This window comes from Micrasema longulum, unplaced genomic scaffold, assembly GCF_059751315.1.
Source record: "Micrasema longulum isolate JH-2025_06_02 unplaced genomic scaffold, ASM5975131v1 h1tg000680l, whole genome shotgun sequence".
NCBI lineage: Eukaryota > Metazoa > Arthropoda > Insecta > Trichoptera > Brachycentridae > Micrasema > Micrasema longulum.
In genome coordinates, this window is record NW_028277876.1 from 254774 (window position 1) to 270394 (window position 15621).

The 15621-nt window shown below is 30.6% G+C and overlaps 1 protein-coding gene across 1 annotated transcript in view; it reads right to left on the reverse strand.

Annotated features, from left to right (window-relative positions):
• Window positions 1-3931: 3931 nt before the first annotated feature.
• Window positions 3932-15621, reverse strand: part of Galphas (G protein alpha s subunit) — a 55403-nt gene continuing 43713 nt past the window's right edge. The window contains exon 9 of the mRNA XM_088229572.1: window positions 3932-15424. The gene's annotated coding sequence lies outside the window, so the exon portion shown is untranslated. The remainder of the gene's footprint in view (window positions 15425-15621) is intronic.

Genomic DNA, 15621 nt, shown 5'->3' on the forward strand with positions numbered 1-15621 from the left:
TTGTAAACAATGTAATTGAATAAATAAATAACAGTAACATGTTGGTACATTACTTGCACAATCTTAAACAAATAATTATAGATTCACATCTAATGCTGTTTTCAAAATGCCATTTATTTAATACCGTAGTTTTCAATGGAGGATTATATAATACATTCCACACCCATATGGTTGTAAGATTTACATTTATTGAAGAATATTGATCTCGGTAAATGTTTTATTATTTAGATTTGCGGTTTTTACAATAGTAGTTTTGTGTACTTAAAAAAATAATTCTGTGGTCATAACAAGATTAGTCAATCCAATTCATGGGTATTTCATAATTCTGCACAACTTTTTTTTAAATATTTTATAACATTTCAACACTATTTTATTTCTTAACCTGATGTAGGTACTTTTAAAGTGAATAGTCACTCATGTTTTTTCTCAGTAGACATTAAACATTAATAATCAAAGTCTGATAGTTATGTTTAACGTTGATAACTATATTTTATTTTTAAACATTGTTATAAGTCTTCAATCTTTAAGTTTAAAAGACAAATTAGTCATCTTCTTTTTATATAAAATTCTTTCCCAGAGGTCTATTTTTATTTTAAATTTTCAGTCATGAATTTTTTAAATTATCATGATTTTTGATATTACTTAATATTATATTAGCAATTTTGGACCATTTCCTAAATTTCATTTCGTTTTAATTCAATTGATTTATAATAATGTTTTATTTATATTATTTGAAAGAATCTACTTGTATTACTATAAAGAGAGATTGCCTGTAAAAAAACATAATTATGAAATAAAGTTCTTTAAATAAAAAACTGTGTTTTAATTCTGATTATCCAGTTCTATCGTATATTTTTGTTCCATGCGATCTAAATAATTTTTTTTATCTGTGGTTTTTTCCAGTACCTAAAATAATGATTAATAAGATACTTATTTAAATTGCATTTTCGGTACATAGGGTATTTTCACAAATCAGGAATAATGTTATAAATACAATTTATATTAAGAGTGTATTTTTACCTTTCTAATGACATAACTCTCAATGTACAAAAAACTAGTTTTCATTTACAATTTCCAGGTTTGAAAACGAGCACATACAAATTGACCCGCAGTTGGCGTCACATCATTTTGGGTCATGCCCGCCGAATGCGCTTTTAACAACTATTGCACACAAGTATAGTGCATTAACGTAATATGTACTGTTTTTCCCATAGGGCGCAAAATGTCTCTTTTCCTTGTCATTCAAAATGTGCATAAACCTTTTTAGAAAATTTATCCGAATCGCATGGAAAAATTGTACCTTTCCCATCGTAATTCTTTGCTCCTTTAATAATAACTATTTTCAAAAACGTAAAAAGACTTATTGCATTGTAATTTTTTAAAACAAACCTTGTATTTTGAAGTGTCCAGCCGGGTGAAGGATACAGTTTTGTATTTGAAATAGAACCTTCAGGATTCTTCCTGGATGAGCGTTTTCCACTTGAAGACTACTCAGATAAAAATCCTAAAAAAGAAAATCCAGTAGGGATAAGTCGGCCTTGTAGTGTAATGGCTGGCGCATCCGCTTACCATTCTTGAGGTCCCGGATTTGATTCCAGGCAAATTCGACGTCAAATATATGTTAATTGTGGTTTTACACTGCAATATAGAGAGGAGTTAAGGACTGGATTTTCCTTAGTGGGAGGGATCTGAGAGGGAAACTTATTGATGATTTTCCGAATGTTTGAGTTTACTATTTACCAAATTTATGACCCATATATTTGTTTTTTTATTGTTGTTATTATTGTTGTATTTCTCTGATCCCAACTCAAAACAGGACTTTTAGTTCTATGGAGTTGGGAATTATCTCTCAAGTAATGTGTAATAAACTGTCTTTAAGTAAATAAATAAATATTTCACTGTCCTTGGACTGGAACCTGATGTTTAGGACTGATCACCTTACCTTCTGTGTAACAAAAAAGATCTATTGAAGACTTGAATAAGTTTTCGCTGTTTTTTTCATCAAAATTAAAGCTTTTTAAAAAAAAAATAATAAAGAACATGTCATTGAAAGTATTGTCCATCGCTAGCGACTACATTCTCCCGTATTTCCGACAGCATACAAATACCATCTCGAAAGAGCAACTCATCTCTCAAAATTATCCATGAATCGTGTCATTCTTTTGCCATCTTCATAATAATGGAAGTGCTGACTAGCCAGGCCATGAGTCATTGATCGGAACAAGTTGTGATCGGAAGGAGCAATGTCCGGTGAATGCGGCGGGTGGGGTAGAACTATCCATTAAAACGTTTCCAAGTATGTTTTGACTGGCCTAGCAACATGTGGCTGAGCGTTGTCATGATGCAAAATTACTTTGTCATCTCTCCTCGTATTGTGGCAATTTTTCCTTCAATGCTCGGCTTAATCATGATAGCAATCTCCCGTGATGTTTTTTATTGGGTTTGAAGAACTCATAATACAATACATCCAGCTGATCATGGTGCAGAGCAGAGATGATGATGATGATGATGTTCGGTGATATTCCGAGCATGGTCACCGTAAGTCTCCACGATGATTCTATATGCTTCAGCTGCAGATTTTTAAAAAAAGTCATGCAGCAAAATTCCCCACAAATACTCTTTTTGACATGAAATTGGACATGTTAACGGTATGAAAAAATATGTTGCTCACACTTTGGCGGAATAACGTATAATGTCATTTCAAGTCATGGTGGAACTTCGTGGTGAAGTTGGCTGTAGTATTGCCCGGCGTAAAAAGGCTAAGATAACACCATCTCTTGGGAAACAGCTTATCTGATACGCTGCAATTGATAATTGTTTTAAAATTAATGAATTATTTACTCTGCTTCTCAATTTCATATCTGTAATAATGAGAAGGTAATATTATTACAATATGATTTTATTAATTGTTTGATTTTGAGGTTCATCACCTGTTAGAAACACAGCTATATAAACAGTGTGTGTATGTTGAATTAGGTCAGGTATACTCGTATATAATATTATGTATAGAAAATCTTGTCATATATTTTGATGGAAGAGTTTAATATGACTGCCATTCTGAATCAATCATGAAATATGGTAAAGAATTTTGTTTCGATTTTACAAAAAACTAAGCCAAGACATTTCAAGAGTTACAAAAATTTCAGAAACGCAAATTATACGGTGTTCTCTAAATGGTGTTCTCGGATTATTGACAACACTGAAATTATGGGAAGCATTAGCTTTTATGTTCTGGATAATTACCTTAGACAGCGTCAGCAGACTGTTTCACATTCCAATATACAGGACCAATCTGCCAATGGTTATGTCTGTTTGAACGGCTATCTCTATGTTAAACAATATTATTTTGGGCATTGATATTTTTCACGTCTCAGAGTTTTTCGTTACAAGATTCTATTACTTTCTGGATATTCTCTGGATATTTTTTGAACCTGTGTTTTTTTTTTATAAATACCTAATTTTACCCTTTTAATTTCATTATTTCTATATGTATGAATTAAGATATTCCATTTTGTAATGTACATATATGTATGAATAAATGGAATTAAAAAGAAAAATATTCCCTGCAAGTAAAATGGCGCCTGCATTTATTTATTACATCGCATGAAGTAGAAACAATATTTAAAATAAATTATTTATAAGTTCAAAGTATACTGTTCTTTTTATAGATGGATCTAAAATCTGTTTTTTTAATATTTTTATATTTAATTGGGCAGCGGGAAAAGTAGACATTCTTAAAAATATTATGATTATTTTTTATTCTTTTTGCAACAGTTTTATTTCAAAGGCACTACCCCAGCCGATTATATTGTACGGTATCATAGATTGAGCATTAGAGCACTGCTTGGAGGGAATGCAGAGATGAAATCCGAGATGCTTATAACAGTTGGTCTGAAGTAGGTGTGGGTGAACAATCAATAAAAGACTGACATACTTGGTGTAATGAACATTGTATTCAATAATTTAATGACGAAGCTTATTTATGGTTAGAAGCAAAACAATTTTCATACAATGGGCCTTCAATTTAGCGGACATATTACATATGTATAACCTCATAATACTCAGCGGTACTGACACATAATTTTATGAAAGGAGACTGTGATCCACATTGACGGCCAAACTATTAACAAAACCGACATCTAAAAGATGAATAGCACACTTAAAGTGAGGTTAGGAAGTGACGTCTCCGATACTAAAGTCAAGCGCTCGCAGAGTGAGCTAGTCCACTTCAGGACGGCAGTTAATCTGTTTTCGTACAAAGTGTATCTATGGACATTCATACTCTCAGATCCTATAAGAGAGATAAACATGCAAATATAATACAATGAAAATGAGAAATCAATAATCACAGATTCTAGAAGGTTCGCCGATGTATTCTAAACGTTCTCTCACACAAAATGAAAAATTACTTTTGTTAATATTTACTTAAAATAATCCTACGATCCTCTCGATATAAATGTTTGTGCTTATTCAAATGTATTTCGTATTTCCGACTTTATTACATAACCATAATCCACCTGCTTACTGCTCGCTGCGATCAAAATCATTACAAATTGGAAAACTCCCTTTTGCATGGTGGCCGATTATATCTTCCGATGTAAATAAATTTACTCTTAAACATCATCTATATTAAAACTAAAAAAACAACCATTTTTAAATCCTTCACCATGCTGATACCAATACAACGTTGAATTAATTTTATTTTCTCTCAAGCTCATTGAAGAATTTGAAATCAATTTTTAGCACCAATCTTTGGTTGAACTGCTACGCAAAATATTCACAATTCATTATTTTTTACATGTTTTGTTGCGTCTTCGAAACAATTCATAAAAACAAAATAGTACTCATATTTTGGCACCTATCCCGCGATATACATTTATATAAAACTGTTCGCGTAGGATTACTTATTTTTTTAAAAATAAAAAACATTTTATTTAAATATAATTACACACCATCAGTAAAAATGATCATTTTCTTAATTTGATTAACTTCTGAAAAATATTGATATCAGCATAGTCAAAATTTACCGAATATATATATTTATTAAAATGTTATAACAAAGCTGGTTTTCAGGAGACTAGGAAATAAAAATATATCTATACACGTCTACATAAAAAAATCATACATTTTTCTTAGCTGTAAATGAGTAATAAATTGGAATAAGACAACTAAATCAGATGTATATATTACTTATAACAAATAGGATAAAAATATTCCAGTTAACATATACTCTTTTGTCAATTTTACATATTTAAATAAGTTTAAAAGACGGCTTTAAAAAAAACTGCCACACACCGTCGAGAGTTGCCGTATATATAAAAATATTTTTGTGTACTTATTGCAACATTAGAAAAAATGATGGAATACTGTTTGAAATACAGCGTGGTCAAAATCTTAGTCAATCATAAATGGAAGATATTTGTTTATTAATTCATTTTTATTCATAAAATAAAGACTACACCAAGTTGAAATGACACAGAGCAATTTAATTACGCGTGTGTAACTTAGTCAAGAAAAACATTTGAATACATAAAATAAAAACTTGAAAATAAATACATTTTTAAAAAAATATAATATAAAATAAACAGTCCTTATTATTTTGTGCTTTCGACAAGAAGTGTTGTTTTTTGTGATGATTGCAAAATATGAACATTTATCAATAATAAAAACATTTTTGTACATAACAAATAAATTATTGGATGTAAGTAGGTACTTTTCAATTTAATTAATCCGCATACTGGCATCCCTAAAATTATACAATTCTATTAAGAAATCCTAAAACAAACAAACTGGAATAATTGATTCTATGAAGTGCAATTATGAATTAAATTTTATTTAATAAATAAAAGTAATTGGTTTTATCAATTGTATTTTTAAGGATCTAAATTGAAAAGAACTACAATCCGGGGAGGTAAATATATTATTTGTTCAATCACATTAAATAAAATGTAGCAATACTGTTCCAATAAACAATCATTAAAAGATAACGAGTGATGAATATTTATTATCAAAATGGCAGCATTAATAATAAATTGACAATGTATAAATATATTTTTTAATTGACTAAAATGTGAAAGCAGTAATCAAACTTGGCTACGACAGGTACAAAAAAACATTTTAATAGCTTTAACGATGTCTAAAATGAAAAATTTCATGGTATCATTTATGAAATGAAAATTTGTCTCGAAAAGAGCATATGCGATAAATTAGTTCAGATTTAATAATACACCGGAACCTCATTTCACACAGGGGATACGTTCCACGCAGTACCATTAAAAAAAGTATAATAAAAAAAGAACAGCGGTGAATAAAAATTTACTTGTAAAAAAATCAATTTGAAATTTCGAAAAAATTTAATTGTTTACTATTTATTGTACCTTAATTTTACTGACAGGTATTTTTGTATCTAGTGAAGCTGCTAGGAATATTTTCTTGCAATTGTCAAGCAATTTTTCTTTTTTTTTATTGTTTAATATTGTAAGTACAGTAGAACTCATTTTATCCGAACACAAGTCATCCAGAATGCCAAATCTCCGTATCATTATCGGGAAATAAAAAATAAAGAAGATGTTAAAATAACAAATAAATAAAGGATGCTGGTGGCCGGCAATTAAAGCAAATAGCTTTGCTGGGGTGCTATTCTGATCCACTCTCCCGGCACGACAAAACAGTTTTACATACAAAATACACGAGATAATACGGCCGCGACAGCGTTTGGAATATCAGCCCTGGACATGTTTAAGCGAGTTTTTAAGTGCTTCCAATTTGCCAAATCATTTCAAAGGCCATAAAAAGGGATCTTGGAATAAGTTTTGTGTTTTCTTTCAAAACGTTGCCTTATTTTAATGGTTAATATAGATTTTTGCATATCTGGATCAAGCCTGGAGTTTTACTGTACGTACTATTATTGATGTAGTGGTCAGTTTGCCTACCATACAAGAGGTCTCGGGTTCGATTACTGACATGGTTGAGATGAAATATTTATTTAAAAAGGTGTTTTTACACTAGACTATTTCATAGTCCCTGGACTGGTGCCTGAAGCGTAAGACCGATCATCTTGCATTCATGTAAGAAAAATGATCAAGATACGCTGCAATTGGTGTACCAATGCAGTGCCCTATGCACCATTAGGTGCGGAAAGGGAATAACTATTATTTTTTACCAATAAAGGCCGTATTTCGGCACCGAAACTTGGCAAATTACTTTAAAAAAAACTGTAACAAAAGTTAATCACTATCAGGCAGTAGACGTCCCTGTTTACGTACATTTGATACAATATCACTTTCATAATTTGAGATATCAAGAGCCTGTGTAATATATTTGTATTCAAACTTCCTGAGTCCTAGAATTTGAACGAAAAATTGAAAAAAATATCTAAAATTTTGTACTGCGTAAAAAAAACCTGTAAAAAAAGATTCCCGTGTGATTCAGACACAAACACAAAGATATTTTATTACCAAAATATTTTTATGTGATTTATAGCACCTTTTCTTTTTGAATGTGGTTATGTACATGTCATAAACAAGATTGAATAACGATAAAATGATTTAAGTAGATATAAATAATACTTAAATTATATATTTCATACACACATAATAAGTAAGAACAATGAAGATCTTAATACAAATTATTATACTCTGTTTATACACTAGAAAGTAAGGTTAGGAACGAGATAATCAATTAAAACTGCGCAAACTGTTTTTAAAATGCATCCATAACTGTAACATCTCTCTAATTTAGCATGGTGTCTCCAAAATGTAGATTAATTGTAATTTATTTAAATATAAAGATTAAATAGTATTCCTACAAGAAAAATAAAATTTGCTCAAAATAAAAACAAGTGACATTCTAACAAAAAGGTTCTTCTTTCAAAATTCGTGTCATGCAGACGTAAAGGACTTATGCTGATGGTGTTGTCATACAACAGAGTTTGAAATTAGAATGCATTGACCGTGAAAAAACTACTTACATTGAGATGATGAATTATTTTTTAAAAACATTCAACACACATGCCTCAATTCGTTGCAAATTATATATTTTGTGAGTTTTTCATATTGATTGCAATGAATTATCAAATAAAATATTCGTTTTGTAATTTGTTAAAAATATTTTCAAATTATTAAGGTTCTTATATGAATAAATGCATTGAAAATTCAATATTATTACCAAGGTGACATTATTTAAAAATAAAATTGGCGGAAAAATGGATTCTAATCGAAAGGTACACGGAAAAAACGGGTTAATTAACAAATAATTAATTTTACAGTAAGGCAAAAAGCAGAACTAAAATGTCATTTGTGGGACATTGGCTTCATATATTTATTGAAATATTTTTTCAAAGTAAAATATATTTTTTTGTACAATCACAAAAAAACAAAAATGTCTACTTTAAATTTTTAAAAAAACTCTTTCCTTGAAAAAACATAAATGAGCTTAATGCAGCAGCCGTCCCATTATTGACTGTTTTTTTTCGCCAGTCTTGACCCCATATTTTTTCCTATAGTTTATCTAATATCCGAAGAGCCACATTTTCATAGTGTTTAATATTTCATTGTATTGAACATGCCTGTGCGAAGCGCGGATTTCGATTTTAAAATGCGCAGTAGTTTACTCGCAGCAATGTAACTCATGGCTTTAGGTGCGAACACGCAGGTAAAAAATCATAGCGGGTAAAAATCGTAACCGGCTACATTTTTGACACAAAACAAAATAGTAATGTATATTAGCATACGCGCGCTTGCGGGTAAACTCTCGGAGCTGGAGAGCGTTATTCTCGCTCTCCAAGCTTAAACACATGTCACACAGCATGTCCGCCCCAGAATCCCCAAGTGACTAGGATTTGGTACCTTGGAGTTGGAGTTGGACACACCCAAGCTGTTTCCACAACATCCAGTGGGGGTTTTTTATCCGTGAGCATTCATTACTCCGTGGTGTAGTGGTCAAGAAGCTTGACTCACTCACGGAAGGTTCCGGGTTCGATCCCCGGTAAGAACACAAATTTAATGTGATTTTTCTCAGGCCTGGGTATTTTGTGATGTAATTTGCCTGTTGTGGTGCAAAAATTAAATAAATAAAAGCAATTTACTCTTGCGGAAGTGGGAGTTAACCTACGCGTTCATACTTCCGCGTGTGCCTAGGCAGCCCTAGGAGAAAAAATGGCATTGCTATCTCACAAAACTTCAATGAGCCCATTTTTGGCATGTACCCTTTCCATTGTAAAAAATATAGATAACTAAAAACATTCTGATTTCAAACTCTGCATAGCAACTGACACAACCAATGAATAATGTCGTATGCAGATCGAACAGTACTCGTTGGACGTGGAATCCTAAACATGTAAAGAAATATTTTTTGTACCCTATATGCACACCGAAATCTAATATATGAAATATTTATAATATATTTTAATTGTTAATATAGTTTTCAGAATGCTTTGCACGTATGAAAATAATTTAGTTGTGAAGCATTCATATTGGGATTAGGGACAAGGAGTAGAGTGGATGAATAAAAATAATATGTTTTTACTTTTCCATCCCCCGCCCAATACAAGATAGTGATAAATATATTTCTTCCTCGATTTAGAATAATTAATTTAATATTGTAAATTCTACACGAGACAGTGGCCTCTATAATTTAAAATAAATATTTAATTTGCATTTTTTTCTTATCTTTAGTGGCTTGGTAACCTTAACAATACAAAATAAAACAGACGAAATAAGATGACTTAAGAAATGCAGTCTTCGCGAATTTTTTGAAAATATTTTTGCCTTTAACCTGTGTATTTCTTGACAAATCATATCCCAACAAACAACTTTTTTAAACGAAAAGTTTTTTTTTTAAATTTCCACATTCTGGTAAATGAAAATTTAAAATAAAATAATGTTCATGTGTGAAATAGAATCAGAATTCTGCATGGTGTTTTTGACTCGATGGCTACTGTGATAGATAATGTAAAAATAAAAATCAAGTGGAGGTAAGTCGGGCTTGTAGTTTAGCATTTGGGGTGTTTGTCTACCATGGTTGTACTTTCGGGTCCAATTCCTGGCAAGGTCAATATGATATATTGGTTTTACACTGCAATATTTCACTGCCTCTGGACTACTGGGCGTGTGAAGCATAAGACTGATCACCTCATGAAACAGATGATCAAAATACGCTGCTACACTTGGTGTGCCTATATCACCAGGTGTGGAAAAATTATGGTAAAAATTTTAGGTACGTAAGATTGTTACAACAGAGTCAATGTAACAAATGTTTCATTCAATTAATGTTTAATGCTATCAATTTTTAATTCAATGATTTACATGCGTTTTTAGCACAAGTTGGTAACTACATTTTAGTTGTGACATATTGCACTTTTAAAGTTAAAGGCTCATCCCAAATCCACAATTCAAATAAAATTGCAAGTTGAATAATATAAAATACTATTTTTGTATTTATAAAATACAAAATATTTTTATTTACTTTTTAAACAAAGATTATTTTGTGCCATTTATGAAGACATTTCAATTTTCGAAAATTTGTACAAAATACAAAAATACAGGAAACGTTTCAATTTAGCCTATTTTTCTCACATGTTTACAATTAATTAGTCAATTTTCGTCCACTTTAGACCCATAGTTGATTTTTGACAAACAAACTAGTAAGACGCGTTTAGGTGTAATAGACAAATGAAAATGATGGACGCCCGCTCACGCCTTGCGACTTGTTCGTGACTTTTTGACGTAAAAACCAGACTGCATTGATGCCCAAGCCACAGTATTCACCGGACTTGGCCCCCTTTTTGCCTGTTCCCAAAGACGAAGAGACCTATGAAAGGATAACATTTCGTAACCACAGAGGAGATAAAGACCGAAGGCCTTACCAAAAAGCACATTCCAGAAATGTTTCGAGGGTTGGAAAAAACGCTAGCATTAAGGGGACAATATTAATTGATATTTAAGAATAGATGAATATATTTTTTGAATATAACAAATTCTGTGTATTTTGTTATCAAACGTTGGATACCATAACTTGCAATGAATCATCAAAATTTTTAGAAAAAAAAATTCCTACAAATAAATTATTACAAAGGAAAAACAGTGTTTTCGTTATAGGCAAATGAATTCCCATGGTAGAAACCTCACCTAACATTAAGTTATATCTGCGTATCCAATCAATGTGGTGAGTCGCAAATAAAGTCCGCCTCATAATGTAGTGATTGGCTTATTTGCCTCTAATGCACGAGCCAACCTTGCATCCAATCCGTCCCGGATTCAATTCCCGTAAGGTTCACTTGAAGTATTTATTTTTAAATTTTACACTGCAATAATTCGTAGTCCCTGGACTGGCTTCAGGAGCGTGCTGCTGACCATCTCGCCACGAAAATTATCAAGATACACTGCGATTGGAGAACAAATGCAATGCCCTATGCACCATTAGGTGTGAATAAGAAAATAATTATGATGATATACTATTCTAAGTACAAAAAATACAATACCTACCTCTTTGATATTTAATTTGTCAAGAAATACAACAGAAAAATATTTATTTAAAATAAGTTTCACTCAAACAATCATTTGCATATGAAAAATTTGTTCACCTAAATGCATCCATGCAATAAATTCAAATAATTTTCCAACTGATGAAAATGCATTTTAAAATTCTAATTGAATCAGAATTCTAATTCCTTTTATAAAAAAAGCTTTCTCGTAAATATGATTGCCTTAGTAAATTCGAGTAGGTACCTGTTTGCTAAAGCCACATTAAAAAAATTACATTAAAAAGAACTGAAAAATGGTAAAAAGGACAGATTTTTCATATATTTTTACAAAAAACAAATTGATCTTTACAAAAATCATTTTTTAAAAATGTTAATACTCTTATTTCATAAAATCGGCATTACAAATAAATATGTTTAAAAAAGAAATCTGTATTATTGTTTTTAAATTGAGATTCCAACAAAATGCACTAGTAAATTGTAGTCACAGTGGACCGATAATTAAAAATATTATTGATTAAAAATAAATAAATATAATTGTTCTAAAACACGTCTTAAATTCGTCTAATACACTGCTGGTTGGGTTTGGATAAATTGTTTTACACAATAATTTTAACGCAAGTGATTTTTCCATCGAAATCATTATGACTTGTGTATTTTTTAACACGTTCGCAATTGTGCCGGCTATAGCTGTCAAAATCGTGTCTCTGGTTTAGAAAATGACGCTACAGCCCGCAGTCCAAAAGATATTGGTAGAGACAAGACGACTATTGCCTATGTGAAACTGCAGACAGTGCAAAGGAAAAGTTACTATTCGACATGTGGCAACTTTACAGAAGAGTCAAAGTTTTTTTGTAATTTTTTTTAATCAATAAAAAAAATCTTATACACACCCATTATTTTGGCGTAATTACTACATAATTTAAATAAAAAAATCTTAATATGAGATTATTTATTAATTAAAAAAAATATATATTGGCTCTTCTGTAAAGTTGTTACATGTCGAATAGTAACTGTTTTTCCACCATCAATTTGGTAAGATATACAGTAAAACCTCAATTTTACGTTCCTCAAATTTACGTTTTCCCGTTTTTTACACAGAAAGGTTTAGGTCCTATTTCACATTCTCATTAAAATATTCCCTCAATTAACATTTTCAAAATTTTTCGTAACCCCGGTTTTACATTGAAAAATTTTCAAAACTCATTTGATCTGTCAAAAAATGCCGAGCCGTGTGCAGCCGCGTTTGCCCAAAATGGTGAATAAAATCAAGGTTAATAAAAAATGTGTAAATTGTTGTTCAAACTAAATTCAAAGTAGGTTCAGTGTAATTGACCATTTTGTTTAAGTGTCTAATTTGGACATTTTACTAAATTGCGACATGCAGTTGACGCATGTTTAGGAAGAATAAAGTCTTTACATCAATGAATTACGATGCAGAAATTTTTAAAATTTGGCAATAGAAATAATATTTGAAGTTATAAACATAATTTGGAAAGAAGATTGTTTAAACAGTTATCATAAAAGTGTGAAACAGTTTTGCCGCGATGTAAGTGACAGTTGAAATTCTGTGGTGCCATACTAAAAAAAGCGATGCCATATAAACAAAATTGCCCAATATTTAGGGAAAAAATCATTGTATGCATTTTATGCAAATGAAAATTTTTATTTTCATGTTTTTAAGGTTAAGTACCTACATAAAATTATTTAAACATGTTTTTTTTTAATTAAAAAAAAACACATTGTGGTATTGATTGAAAAAATACAAAATATTTTTAATAAAATCATAGGTAAATATGAATAATCCCCAATTATGACCGTTTTTTACAATTTTTCTGCAGTTTTCATTTCTTCAGTTTAACACTTTTTTTCGCCGCTGCCTTAAAAAATGTAAAACAGGGGTTTCACTGTATCGCATCCCTATAAAAAACAGCTTGCAACAAAGGTGTTCCATAGGCAAATAAGATTTTCTTCGAACCATCAAGTCTATCGGAAGGCAAATATTTAAAAAAATTAAATGTTTTGATATGTGTCCCTATGAATGGATCTTATGAGAAAAGTGTCCGCAAACGTGTTTAATAAAAAACGGGACCTATAAAAGTTAAATTTCAGCGTATCATCGCTGCGCCAGTTAAGTGAACTTTCCTTTTTAAAAGTGTTTTTAATTTCTCTTCAAGTTTACACAATTTTGCTTCAACAATATGAACATTGATTTTTTAATTAAATTAGGTAATTTTCCTTAATGCTATGAATAAAAAAAATGTTAAAAAAAAAACATCTAACATCAGAAGGTATATTGTTTTATTAATCTCCTGAACAATTTTTAAAATGTTACACAACACATTGCCGACGCAACGATGATATGTTTTAAAAAAAACGTGTTTGTTTTATAAGTAAAAAAGATATTGTATTCAATTTCATAAGCCATTTTTAAAATTATCTTTTTAAGAACGTGAATACATAGCTCAATTCGTAAGAGTTAAAATTAAAGTTGTAATTATTTACTCCTTCCAACAGCGTAGTAACACCAAAATACTAATGTATCATTGGACTTTTGAATAGCCACAATATGCTTGCAGAATCACTTAAAAACTCATTCAGCACTAATCACTTTTTTGGTATCTAAATATTGCAGTTTTTTCTCAAATTTATACACACCATTTTATTTACCAAGAACTAAAAAAAAACTATTTTAATAAGTAATTATGCGCAGTATTCGTCGTACTCGGGTGAATTGGTTTTGTTTTAAATATACACATGTTAAAAAGCGGATGCTATCAAAGCATAGTCTCAAACTGCACCGGGGTTATAGTAATTTTGAATTGAATGAGACGTGAAATAAGAGGCAAATGGAACTGTCCAAGGACTTAACCATAGACCAATAATTATATGCATTGGAATTATTTTCAAACTGAGAATCAATCTTGAAGACGCGTATTTTAAGAAGAGTACCCGAGTAAAATTTTGCGTAGTGCACTAGGTAGGTACTTACAGTTTGATATTACTATAACCTCTGGACAGTTTCTAGTAAGTCCGCAACTATAGCGTTGATTGAATGTTTACATTGTTGTCCCCACTTATATTGCCTAAAAGCAAACGCTTCAAAAATCAATTAATTCGTATTCTTTATTTTCCCTTCAACATAATTCGTCACAAAGATATGGTTAACTAATATTTATCATGCAAATTTTGGCAAGTACGCATATCTTTGTTAAAAATATTAACATCAAAAGAAATGGAGACAAACACATCGGGAAATACAATTTCACTAGCCACAAATGTGGTGAAATAATGCATTTTAAAAATCTTATATTTCCGTAACATTGAGAAATAAAAGGAATTCACAGAGGATAAATTAAAAATAGAATAAAGATACACTAGCCGTAACAACAATATTTAACCCACAATAAAAACTAAAAACGACAAAAATGTAACACAACTCAAATAAATTGTTAATCTTTTGACAATAATGATAAGAATAGAACATGAATGAATAAAGGGGATATTTATCAGAAAACAAACGATAAAATGGTAACATCAATCTGCGTGGCATCGCACGCAACATTTTAGTTTCTAGAAATCCTTAATCTACAATTTACATTATATAAATTCACAATATAATTGTTAATATTATGTACGCGTAATCTGTACGCATACATATAAATAATTACCAAGTCAGTATTGTGTGTATGTGTGTGCAAAACAAGTTTCCCGTAACTAAATGGTTCCCTTAAATTATGTACGGAGCGGCTTGTCATTAGTTAGTATATTATATTGCTCAAGGGTAAGACATCTTCGTAGGATATACATTGGTGTCATACTCATTATGTTTTTATCAAATATACTTATGGTGTGATGATGCGAGCACCGGAACGCGCGGACAACTAGCCCGCTGTACTCGGCACACGATGTGATGATGAGAATGATGAAACACGATGAAGACAACTGAAAACAAACACAGACAGACAATCAACATTTATTTCTTAATAAGTTTATTAAGGTATCTTTTTAGATATTAAAAACATCACTTCGCATCATTCCAACAGAAGCAATATTACTGATGATTGAACTGTTCATTCTAAACGGATCACAGTGATTGAAATAAAAAATCAACATTTTAAAAATCCTATGGGAAATAAATT